The sequence below is a fragment of the Staurois parvus genome, unplaced genomic scaffold (genome assembly GCF_062004578.1).
Source record: "Staurois parvus isolate SC_StPar_1 unplaced genomic scaffold, SC_StPar_1.0 ptg000131l, whole genome shotgun sequence".
NCBI lineage: Eukaryota > Metazoa > Chordata > Amphibia > Anura > Ranidae > Staurois > Staurois parvus.
This window is the reverse complement of record NW_028317927.1, coordinates 11588357-11601806: the sequence shown is the minus strand read 5'-3', so window position 1 is coordinate 11601806 and position 13450 is coordinate 11588357. Positions and strand designations below refer to the sequence as shown.

The following is a 13450-nucleotide window of genomic DNA, read 5'->3' as shown; positions in this document are numbered from 1 at the left end:
AATAAGACCATTTACCTTTTTTGTGAAAAAAGCATCCATGCTCTTGGTAAATACTAGTGTATGAGAACTGTTATATTGCTGAAATGTGACAAGTGCTCTTGAGATTTTCAAGTGATACACTTTATTAAAGACATATACTTATGTCTTGGTCTGGGTAAAGCTATTGTCCGACTGTGTTGCAGTGAGAGTTTGTACACTTAAAAACAGGTCAACAACAGCATCTTTGTATGTTATTTTTGTAAGGACTCTGTCCTAAGCAGAAGCGTTCCTAGCCTAACTGTAGTTGCTAATGAGTTGTAGTCATCCTGAGCTTGAACAGTTGTAGTACTATTTTTGTTTTTCCCTAAGCTCAGTTTTATTGATTACTTCTGCCTTATGTTAAGGAGTGTCCCTTACAATAGTGTGAAAAGATGCAATAAATCTGAGTTATGAATATGTATGGATCTCTGACCAACTGTTAGGAGGTTTGTTGCCATTGGTACATGCTGGAGAAGGCTAAAATATGAGTGTTTAAAATACAATAGAGATCTGAAGATAAAAAATAATATGGGTGGTTTCACAAAAGCTGTCTTGCTTTTTGAGCTGCTGTCAGGAGAGAAGGCTATGTATTTATGGCCAGTGCCTCTGAGGCCTGCTGAAAAGGGCCTTTGCCAGAGAATAAGCCTTGATTTGTTACCTAACAAGTCTGGAACACCTGCAGTGAAACTTAATTGCTGAAGAGTGTCCTGGAGACCTGAGTCGAAGGTACTTCCAGTGGACATTGCAGAAAGTTTGGGAGACTCATCTAGGGGATAAGGGTGCTACCTTAAAGCTGCTATACAATCTGAAGAGTACAGACTGCTGGTTTTGGCTTAACTGTCCTTTTTCCATTTCCACTGAAAGTAGAGTCGGGATTCTGCATTTATTATAGCAATAACAAACTTTATTTTATATAGTGCCTTTAAAGGTCACTTCTCAAAGCACTTTACAAAGAAAACACAAGAAATACACAGGATAAAAAAAAGGAAAAATAAGTGAAAGCTTGTCAATTTATGGTTGTTTTTCGAGTATCCTGTGCCCTAACCCCTCTCTCCCTGGGTATTTTGTACTTAATAATTTCTGTTAACACTTCCCAAGTTGACTAGCACCCAATTTCCCCCCACCCCACAAAGAGTCAAGAATTCCTCCCTGAGGTGAAATACTAGGCCAGAAAGCCAACTGATGGTACTTCACCACTACCAAAGGGTGAGGGGGTGCTACATTTACTTGACCAGTTTCCTTGATCCTTGATTGCAATATGAACACACAGTATAAAATTCTAATGAATCTTTTGAATCTCTTCTAATGAATTACAAAATAATACTGTATTAACTCCTTGCTCATCTTACCTTTAACAATGCCTAGATCCCATTTCTTAGTGAACAAACGTGCAATTATGAATATTTCTTTTTTTAAGGAACTCACCAACTCTAAACTATGGTAGCATCTGATTACATCTGACAGCAATCAGCTTCACCTTCCATTCTACATCAAACCCCTAATGTTGTCTAATTCCAGGATTCTTGTATTTCCTATGTAAGCGACAACCAAATGGATTGCAATTGTCTGCATTTCTTTTTAAAAGAATGCCACAGCAGAACATCCAAAGGCAAACATTAATCTGCAATCAATTCTGCCCTATGGATGCATGCTGCATGAACCAGAATATAACATTTTAAAGCTTACAGAGCAATAGCAGAAATCATTTTGTATACACTGGAGTATTTAAATTTCTTTGGACATACATATTTTTAATTCTCTTTTCTAAAAGATGCACCTGAAATAGAAATAGCATTAGGATATAGATCAGGCCAGGCGTCAGTATTGGTTTTGAATGTCGCCACAGTAGAATTGATCAGCATGACGACCTTCAGCTGTAGTCATTTGGTTGTCCCCAAAATAAGTATTTAGCTGAGATACTTTTCATCCCACAAAATAAAAAAGAAACTTTGTATGTACTTAGGCATTATTTATATATTTATATATCACTTGATTCTTTGTATTATGACTGTGATTTCTACTTGTGATAAAAGTATGGAGTAGAGAATGCCATAGAAAATAACAAAATATTTGTGGATTGCCATCACACTGCAGACTTCTATGAGTTGTACCATGTAAGACATCATGGCGTCAAACTGCTAGTGTCGCTGGAAATAGGTGATGCTGAGGTTTAGCCTTAAGGGGACATTGTACCAAGAAATTGTGGCAAGCATTTAAAAGGGGTGCACTGCTATCTGAGGGCACCTATCTTGTGAATGTATATATTTTAAGCTTTTTAATAAAGAGATGTTGTGTTATAATGGTAAAGCACTATGCTATTTCTTCTTTTTTGAGCAGAGGAGTAAGTAGAGGCTGCATATTGGTGGTGTTTCACACAGCAGCCAGTGGAGAGATCCCCAGGAGGGAAAGAGTGGTGAAGCCCTGGGAATATACCCTTTAAAAGGGGAAGGCACATTTGACCTATTGCTTACACAAATATTATTATTATTATACAGTATTTATATAGCGCCAAAGGGTATGCTCAGCGCTATACAGTAGCAAGGGGGACATAACATGAGACAAGACAGTAACAATACACTACACGAGGGGTTCGAGGGCCCTGCTCTTTCGAGCTTACAATCTAGGAGCGTCCACAAGTTCAGGTGAGAACACATGATGAATGGTGGTGGGACTCATTTGTGCTGATGATGCATGTGAAGAATTAAAGAAGTATTTCTCATCACTTTGGAAAAGGCACAATTGAATGGATTTATGTGATTGGTATGCTTTGTTCATATTTCATATGCTATGTGCATGGACAGCACAGTGGCTAAATGGTTAGCACTTCCGCCTGGCAGCATTAGGGTCGTTGGTTCAAATCCTAACCATGGCACCACCTGTCTGGAGTTTTCATGTTCTCCCTGTGCCTGCATAGATTTCTTCTGGTTACTCCGGTTTCCTTCCACACTACAAAGACATGCTGGTAGGTTAATTGAATCCTGTCTAAATCAGTCCTAGTATGTGTATGTATGAATCTAAGTTAGGGATTATAGATTGTATGCTCCTTGAGGGTTAGGGACTGATGTGAATGTACAATAAATATGTAAAATCACTGCATAAATTGATGGCGCTATATAAGTACCTGTAATAAATATATTTATGTCAAAAGTTCACAACCTCTTTAAGCAATTTTTATCCAATGTGTTTCCTGAACCAAGGTCCACTTTTTCAAGGATGCATATGCAGATGAGATCACAGAGATAATCTATATCAAAGAAAAGAGCACATGTATTAACCCAAAATTAAAAACAAAAAAAAGCTTTGAACCTGCAAACAGTGTACAAGAAAGCAGCATGCTATCATTTTACTATTAGACTGAAAAAAGGAGCTCTATCAATTTATATTGCATACAGCATTAAACATAATTAAATACATTCTGTGAAATTCAATGTATGTGCAATAAAGTGCCAAATAAATTAATAAAAATACAGATATAAAGTGCAACAAAAAGTTGTGCTCTAGTCCTGTGCAATATAATTGCCGTCCATCAATGGCAGTCAAAAATATTGTGCTCCAATAAAACTTAAAATGATTCCTGAAGTTCCGACTTTATTCCACACAACAGCAAATGCACATAGTTCTTTCTAGAAAATATTGACCTCTAAAAACACAGGAGGTCAACAGTATTTGTATAAAAATCCAGAATGCTTTTGCTTCCCGGGTCAACTCCAGTTACAGACCTCACAGAAAAAAACCCAACCCAGTCTCAGTCATGACCATAAACCATAAATATAGAAGGACACAGAGCATAGTGTGATATAGCAAAAACACCACTAAGTTTATTTATTAAAAGATATTCACAGAACACAAAATGTATGGGGTAATGTGCAAAATGCCACCGCACTTGGCTGGTGGACGTGAGGATACCCCTTGAAATTTTCCACATTTTGCCGTATTACAACCAAAAATGTATATGTATTTTATTGGGATTTTATCTGATAGACCAACACAAAGTGGCACATAATTGTGAAGTGGAAGGAAAATGATAAATGTTTTTCAAAATTTTTTACAAATAAATATCTGAAATGTGTGGTGTGCATTTGTATTCAGCCCCCCTGAGCCAATACATTGTAGAACCACCTTTCGCTGCAATTACAACTGCAAGTCTTTTTGGGTATGTCTTTACCAGCTTTGCACATCTAGAGAATTACATTTTTTCCCATTCTTCTTTGCAAAATAGCTCAAGCTCTGTTAGATAGGATGGAGAGCATCCATGAAAAGCAATTTTCAAGTCTTGCCACAGATTCTCAATTGGATTTAGGTCTGGACTTTGACTGGGCCATTCTAACACATGAATATACTTTCATCTAAACCATTCCATTGTAGGTGTTACTGTATGTTTAGGGTCATTGTCTTGTAGAAGGTGAACCTCTGCCCCAGTCCCAAGTCTTTTGCTGACTGTAACAGGTTTTCTTCAAGATTGCCCTGTATTTGGCTCCATTCATCTTTCCATCAACTCTGACCTGCTTCCCTGTCCCTGCTGAAGAAAAGCATCGCACAATATGATGCTGCCACCCCCATGTTTCACAGTGGGGATGGTATGTTCAGGGTGATGTGCAGTGTTAAATTTCCACCACACATAGCGTTTTGCTTGGGACTTCTTATGGTTTTCTTTCAACAATGGCTTTCTTCTTTGCACTCTTCCATAAAGGCCAGATTTGTGGAGCGCACGACTAATAGTTGCCCTGCGGACAGATTCTCCCACCTGAGCTGTGGATCTCTGCAGCTTCTCGAGAGTTACCCTGGGCCTTTTTGACTGCATCTCTGATTAATGCTCTCCTTGTCCAGCCTGTCAGTTTAGGTGGATGGCCATGTCTTGGTAGGTTTGCAGTTGTGCCATACTCTTTACATTTTTGGATGATGGATTGAACAGTGCTCTGTGAGATGTTAAAAGCTTAGGATATTTTTTTATAAACTAAACTCTGCTTTAAACTTATCCACAACTTTAGCCCTGACCTATATGGTGTGTTCAATGGTTTTCATGATGCTGTTTGTTCACTATTGTTCTCTAACAAACCTCTGAGGGCTTCACAGAACAGCTGTATTTATACTGAGAATACATTACACACAGGTGGACTCTATTTACTAATTAGGTGACTTCTGAAGGCAATTGGTTCCACTAGATTTTAGTTAGGGGTATCAGAGTAAAGGGGGCTGAATACAAATGCACGCCACACTTTTCAGATATTTATTGCTAAAAAATAAAAATAAAAAACATTTATCATTTTCCTTCCTGGGTCACACTGGTGCTCCTGGGTCACACTGGTTTCTGCCAGTTCTGTGCTGATAGTACTACTGGACATTTTCTGATGTTGAAGGGAAGTAAGCATCATGTGTCATTCATCTGCTACATTAAGTTTCCTTGGCCAACTACTGCATCTATGGTCCTCAATGTGGCCCTCTTTTATCGGGCTTCTTCAAAAGAGCTTGAACAGCACATCTTTTAACTCCAGTATCCTTTGAAATCTTTGCCTGGGAGAGACCTTGTTGATACAGTATAGCTACCTTGTGTCTTGTTGCTGTGCTCAGTCTTGCCAAGATGTATGGCCTGTGACATGAAACTGTATTCCACAACCTCATCTTAGTAGCAGAGTCTGGCTGTTCCTCACCCGTTTTAAGTCTTGGATAGCCAACATATGAAATTGATTATTAGCACCTGCTTGGTGTAATCGGTTAATCATACACATGACTCTAATCCTACAAAATCCATGACTCTAAGTGTACAACGTGTGCAAGTGTAAGAATTAATGCTGGTTTAAATGATACATTCTCCTTAAAAAAAAAATAATAAATTAACATTTTTTATAGGTAAAAAAATATGCATCAGCAGATCACTGGTTTCATGCATGACTACTGCAGACCTGTCAGTGTATCTGCTTGCTCATACCTCATACAGGCAAGCTGATACTTACTGACAGAAAGAATCAATTAACTACCACAGAACTCAACAGCACCATGGTATTTAATTGAGAACTACATGCCAACTGCTGCTATGGATGTCGGTACTTGTAGTTTCTTATTCACAGAATACTGCTCCACCCGCCCAACAGCATTTTTTTCCTAAATTTTGACAGCTAACAGAGGAGAAGATCCCCCGCTAGCTGTCAAAATGGGGGGGGTGTTGGGGGAAAGGGGTGGTGCGGAGGACAGTAATTTCATTACTTGTTACACCATGAATATGGGTGTAACATGTTATGAAAGGTAGACTCTTATCCTTTAAATCCAAAGGGTAGTCATACCAAAATATCGATTTGATTTGTATTTTTCTTCTGTTCGCTCTCTTTGCAGTTTGTAAATTGATAAAAAGAAACACATATATACACTGTATAATGGGTATATAATCAGTTACTAAATCTTTAAAAATATTTAGCATAAATTTTATTTTACATTTCTGTTCCCTATAGATATTTAACTATAAAAAATAAAATTTGTATGGATTCTAATTTCTCTTTTTTCTGTTTGTTTGTGTGCCCCAAAAAATCCCCACCACCCACATTTTCCAGTTTGTATATCAGTCTCTTTTGGGGGTGGGCACAGATACAGTCTCCACCCTTTTGTATTATTTTGCTTTAGCTCACTGGTTGATGGCCAGAGAAAAATAGTGTAATATAACATCAGTATCTCAGTAGAATGTGGAAGTAAACTGATTGTAAAGAGGTGAATGTCCTCTTCTCCATGTTTCTGTAGTCCAACACCTATTTATAAGTATTTTCTACCTACAGAATACAATAAGTAGCTGTATATGGTAATTTTTCACAATCAGCCATGCTTCCCAATATGCTTTGTTGTAACTGTATGTTGGTGAAGCAGCAGCAATATGAAGAAGAGCTTGGTGGACTGTGTTATTATTAGCTAAGTTATAATTAGAACAGCATTCCAAAAAAATGTGACCTTGGATGTCTGCCCTCTATTCCTGCCTGTATGTGTGTCTATTACCAAAGAAGAGTCCATCTACCAGTCAAAGAGTTTGTGGTACCTGGTTGAAGTGGAAAGGAATTCTGAACACTGTGGGAGATCTATTAAAACTGGTGCACACAGAATCTGGTGCAGATGTGCATAGTAAAAAATTAGCTTCTAACTTCAACTTGTCCAATTAAGTTTTGGCAATAAAACCTGGAAACTGATTGATTATCATGCACAGCTGCACCAGATTCTGTGTGCACCCGTTTTAGTAAAGCTCCCACTTGTGTGTCATGCTGGCACAGGCAGAAATGCTGAGAATATTTGTGACAAATTTGTCTGTTTGATTGAAGAATAGTATTTATTGTAGGTCTACTTGTATTGTGATCATTTCAGCTTTACTTAACTACGGCTTTTCAAACATACAAATATATGATAGCTTCTTGTGGTTTTCCGATTTATGATCAACCTTATCACAGAGAAAGCAGTTACAAGTTAATAAATGTACAACTTTATTACTAAAGGCAGGTCTACGTGATACCGACTGCAAAGTGCAAGACTGCAGAATGGTTCCATAATAATGTTATAACTGTAACTGAAACATCTAATTATTCTGCAAGTCTCAATGCATTCAGTGTGTTCAAAAGCCATTAACTTGGTTCCAAGTAATACTGTACATAAAACTCCCTCAGACAAATTATTGTTTGTGGTTTATTGTAAAATTGTCTAGGTGAATGATGGAATGAAATTACATTGGTGCCAAGTTTTTGTGACACTGTGCAAAACATTAGACTAGTCTTTATGATTTACCACAACAATAACTGGATCTCTAAGACGGTAAAATAAAAAATAAAATAAAAAAATCAGTATTGTACAAATGACGATGCTTGGCAGCACTTAGCTCATCAAACTGTGTGACATTTAAAAGAAGCTTAGACATGTTCAATTAATTGAAGCTTTCAGTAGACTTTTCTGTTCCAGACCATTACAGAACAGTAAGCCAATCTGTCTTCACAGTCCACATTCAAGATGAGTGACTCATTTTTAATTCTGTATTGGTACTGTTAATAAAAACACAATGCAGGTGAATTATATTTTAGTGTGATACAGATTTAAACCAAAGCACCTTAATTTTGCAAGCAATCTGTGCACAATAATGATCTTGAACAACACCTGTAAATTATTATTATTTAGTAAATGGGAAGATGATGAGTAAATGACCAAATAAACACAATGCACCACATCCCTGAGGAATAAAGTCTGGAAATGTAGAATTGTGGGATTTTGAAGGTGCAAAAAAATTAAACACATAATATTGTTGTTAAAAAAAGATTTTTCTCCATTTTATCACAAACCAATTTTAAAATTGTAAGTAGGTACAGTGATTCTTGACAAACATGACAAACTTGGCTGTTTTCTGCAGTTTTGGAGAATGGAGCTTCCTTACATGTTTCGCCCAACCTGGGATTCCTCAGGGGAGGGATAACTTATCCGCAGTACAGTCTACAATTATATCAAAAATATAGAATCAAGTATAATTGCAACAAATGCCAGTCTCTTTTTATACATAAAGCTATTTTAACTGTTCAGAAAAATGTGTATGAGCCCCAACTTACTATCAACATCATGCTGCCGAAACCATTCCAGAACATACAGATGCATCTACATTAACATTATGGCCATGGCATCCATGCAATTGCAGAGGATATAAAGAAGGTAAAAAATCCACCTAAATATACAGTAAATGTATGTCCATTAACATACATACAACACGCAAAAAGCTATCATGATCTAATAGCTATGCAGATTACTTACAATAACCAAGGTGAGAAGGATCATCAATGTCAAAACTAGGGGGTCAACAATAGCCTTCACTCCATAGATCCATACTAAAAAAGTAAGGGCCAAAAAACTCAGAGAATGATTCTTAAAAGTCACCAAAATGGTTATACACTAATCATCGATTTGAGTGTATGCCTTACCAAATACAGTACATGTATGCCTCAACAAGTATGAGATCCCAATCACAGCCCAATGTTCAGCAATACCTCAATGGCCAAAGGGCCGTGTTCTCACTGGTTTCCTCTTTTATGTCCTCCACCTGGCCAACATGTGATGTCATTGGTCGGGTGCGGACAATCCAATGTATGACTGCGCATTTGCGGAAAGCGTCGATGCACATGTGTGAACCAAGGCTGCCCAAAGCTGTTGTTCAACCACACAGGAACCCCAACCACACAGGAAGCAAAAATCTTTTTTAACAATATTATGTGTTTAACTTTTTCGCACCTTCAAAATCCCACAATTCTATATTTCCAGACTTTATTCCTCAGGGATGTGGTGCATTGTGTTTATTTGGTCATTTACTCGTCATCTTCCCATTTTATATTTAGGTGTCTTAATACACCAGAGCTATATGATTATTGACTGACCTGTCGGCTGATTTTTGTGGAGATGCGTGGGCAGGCTTGATGTCCAAAATACAATCGCAAGATGTGACATCTTTTAAAGAAGCTAACCTTGAAAATGTTGTTATTAAACTGCATTGCATGCTAGAGAGGAAAGTACATATTGTTTAACACAACAAACATTTTGAAAAATATCATGACCAAAAAATTATTCCCTGGGGTTTAAGAATTCATATGTTTCCTAATCTCAGAAAGGTTGATGATACCTTAAAACATATCTGGGAACAAAACTTACAACAATGTTCTCTACATATGATTACTATACTTTGCCAACAATATGAAAAAGATATTACTGATTTGGATATCCAAATCCAAAAATGGTATACAGAGTACAATTCTTTAATATCTGCTCAATTCATTCAGAAGGGACGGGAATTGAAGGAGCATGTTGAACGGTATACCATTAAGATTATAAATTAAAAAGAAAACAAATTTATATGTGATAAATTGGCCTATGATATGGGTTATGCTTACAAATGGAATCAAAGACCTCACCCCAGATATCCATTCAAACATAATGATTCTATGCCTAGTAATTTTGATGAATGTGCCTCAAATATGTCCTTTGTTTCCTTTGTATCTTCTAGCCAGTCTACGATCTATCAAGATCTTACAGGTGGTAGAAATCCTAAAAAAGCGCAAGGGGGATTTAGATATTTCATCCACTGATCACACAAAACATCTGTCTGGATTCACTGGTGAACTCAAACCACCATCCGTACGTCCTAAACAAGCACTACCATGTTCTCATCACACTCACCCGTCGCACTTGAAAATGTTGTTGGGCAATTCCAACCCACAATTGGGTAACGTATGTAACCCCACCAATACATTGGCAGATTCTTTACCTGTTTTATCTACATCTGCTTCTTTCAAGGTGAATGATTTCACCTTGGTATCTAACTCTTATCCAGCAACTACTGACACTAAAGTTGCACCTATTTTTTTAGCAACTCACACTCCCGATTCACGCAAGAACACTGGAGAATCCCATTATGCTGACGTAAATGGACAATCTCATTTTGAAATAATTAATCTATCTTTTTACTCTCTTACACCATATGAAACTCAGGTATTACAACTGGGCTTAACCTTCTGTCCAGACACTAATATAGATCGTTTTGAAATGATAAAAGATATACATCTATTAATGAGACATTTCATGTTTAAAGTTCTTTATGATAAACCTCATAATAAAAATCAGTCGCAGGCCTGTGGAAATAGTGTATTGTCCAATTTTACATTAAATGACTTATGTGTAATGCAAGACTTTATGGAACTGTGGGATACACAGAAGGAAGACATGTCCCCCTGTAATCCTATGTTTCTCCTTCCCCAGAAATTTAAAACTAAATCAGGTACAATCCCAGTTTTAAGTAATAATCCCAATTCTATTGTATTTTAAATTTTGAACTGCATGTCTAGCAACTGTTTCTGGTTTAGCACTCACTGGGGTTGAATTACAAAAGGCAAATAGACTTTTGCAAGAAAAATTTCCCCAGAGCTTAGTGAATGAGGTGAAGATCTGCTGACTTCCATCAAGCAATTGTAGCACTATCCCCTTAGGAGTCACTAGAAGATTTGGGTCCCCCTGTAGTCCTGCACAGCCAGGCATCACACATTTCCTCAAAAGCTTGCATCCAGAGTCACAAATCAGTCCTTGAGCTTTGGTTTTGTTGTTTTATTTAGGGGATTTTGAACTGGGACAGGGTTAGGGGTGTACAGGATGTCCAAGGGTACTGATAAACTGAAGACAACTTCCTAGAACTATTTACAAGCCTTTTTTGCAGCACAGTCTTTGTTGGAGAGCTAGCTAGTGTCTCCTTAGTGTACCACCCCAGACCCTAAATGAAGTTTCCTTCATCCAGCAGGGAACAGGGAATCCGGTTTCTGTCACTTTAAGAGTTGGTAGTTGGCTAATCTGGTCTTCCACCAGAGTACTTCTTCTCCTATCCGCCCAGGGGGTGTAGATATACTCAGATTCTTTCATGTACCGCTTGTGGGTTGGTGGCTGCTACAAGCTGGGCCGCTCCTTCCCTATCTTACAGGTGGTCTTTTATCAGGGGGCCGGTGAGCACTGAGCTTTGCTCCCTCCCAGCTCCAGGTCTGCAGGGCCTCTTCGCAGCCTCCTTCCTTCAGCCTCACATCTTCCACCTGACTCTCCCTCTCTTCCCTCCCTCTCTCCTGCAGATTTAAAAGACATTCTGCTTGTATTTTCTTTGTTTTGGTTCTTTAAGAAATAGGCAGGCTACCCTTGAAAGTAAGAACATCAGTTTTACTGCAATGAATATGCACATCTGGGGAACTATCAAGGTGTGTCAACATCAATGCTGTTCAAGTGAAGTTGTATTGACTTTGCTCATGGTTTTCATATTTTTGAAAAGTGTTTTTACTGCGTGCAAATAGTTACTGCCAAACAAAAGGCCAATGAAAGCAGTTTAGAAAAAAACAACCCATAGATTAATATCTTTTGTCTTAAAAGAAAAAACACAATAACAGAGCTTTGGCCACCAGCACAAGGGGGCAAAGTTCCACTGACTACCTGCACGAGGGGGCAAAGTTCCCCTGATCTCCAGCACAAGGGGGCAAAGTTCCACTGACCACCAGCATAAAGAGGCAAAGTTCCACTGACCATCAGCACAAGGAGGCAAAGTTCCTCAGACCCAGCACAAGGGGGCAAGGTTCCACTGACCACCAGCAAAAGCTAAAATCCTATGTTAATGAAAACGAATGTGTTAAAATTCACAGCCAGTCCAATATATATATCCTTGGCAGTTCACTGACCTGCCATGTGATAACGTGGATGAGTTGCAGCTAACGAGTCGCGGCTCATGATGTCATCGCCTGGCACCGCTACTTCTTTCCAAGTATGCAAATGGTCCCTATGTGCGTTGTTATCTGATGCCCGGCTGTTGGGGTGATGCCGGGGCTACTTGGCTTGCGTGCCGACAGAGAGGGTTCTCAGTGCCCGCTTCAGCATGCCATAGGTTCGCCACCACTGACTTATACCAATATCTTCAGAACAAAATCAGGTGGGATCTCCAAGTTCAGGGACTCTTTATACCTCTGAGGAAATGTATTCCAAAGGTCCCCTGGCAGAAATGGCCTTTCGGATATATAAGCAAACCAGCAGCTCACAGGTAAAACACTTCATATCTACCACATAGTAGGGTTGTGTGGAGGCACTTGGGTAATATCCTCCACAAAGTTGTAAACTGAACTTATAATTGTAATTATTAGCCTGTAGCTACATACCTTTTGAACTCTTTATGAGGTGCTCAGACCTATTATTGTTGATTTACTAAAGGAAAAAAGGCAGTTCACTTTGCATCATGCATCACCTTCTTCTCTTCTTCCTGTTATGATGATAATGGCCCACATTCCTTCAGCACTGAAGGGGGGGGGGGAATTCAAGAGGGTCTGTTCCAAAGCATAGTTGATGAGAACATTTGAAGGGTGTAGTGTGTCCTCATTGCCTATATTTGTACTTAGGAAGAAGAAGCTTTGACTGTCATTTAAGGCATGTAAGCAGCTGGGAGGTAATATTTTAGGTTAGTTTATGTTACAATAGGTAAGGGTGGGCTATATCACTTGTATTCTAAAAATGACTTGAACTTTAAAGGCATCATAAGCCTTTTCAGCTGCACCTTGTATTTTTCACCTGAATAAGGTGAGCATTGATCATGTAGTTTCATGGTGTCATTTGTTGCCCTGTGCACACAGCCCATAATGGAGTAAATTTTCACATGCCTGTGCCAGATTTTTTGTTTTTGCTCAAACATGAGTCATGCAGCATGGCACTGCACAAGTTAATGCATGACCGCTGTCTGTAGTCTGAGAACTGACACTTTCTGAAAGAAACTACATATACCACAATCCCTGAGTCACTCATTCTTGTGCTCTACAGGTGAGAGCTAAATAGTAATTAGATCTGTTGCAGACACAAACAGGCAGAGCTCACCATGCTGGAATAGACATGTTTAAAGTGATTGTAAAGCTATATATATTCCAATTATATTATCCGT

At 38.4% G+C, this 13450-nt stretch overlaps 1 pseudogene; it reads left to right on the top strand.

Moving 5' to 3' along the window:
* Positions 1-9428: 9428 nt before the first annotated feature.
* LOC149466392 (uncharacterized) lies at positions 9429-10094 on the top strand (annotated as a pseudogene).
* The last annotated feature ends 3356 nt before the right edge of the window (positions 10095-13450 follow it).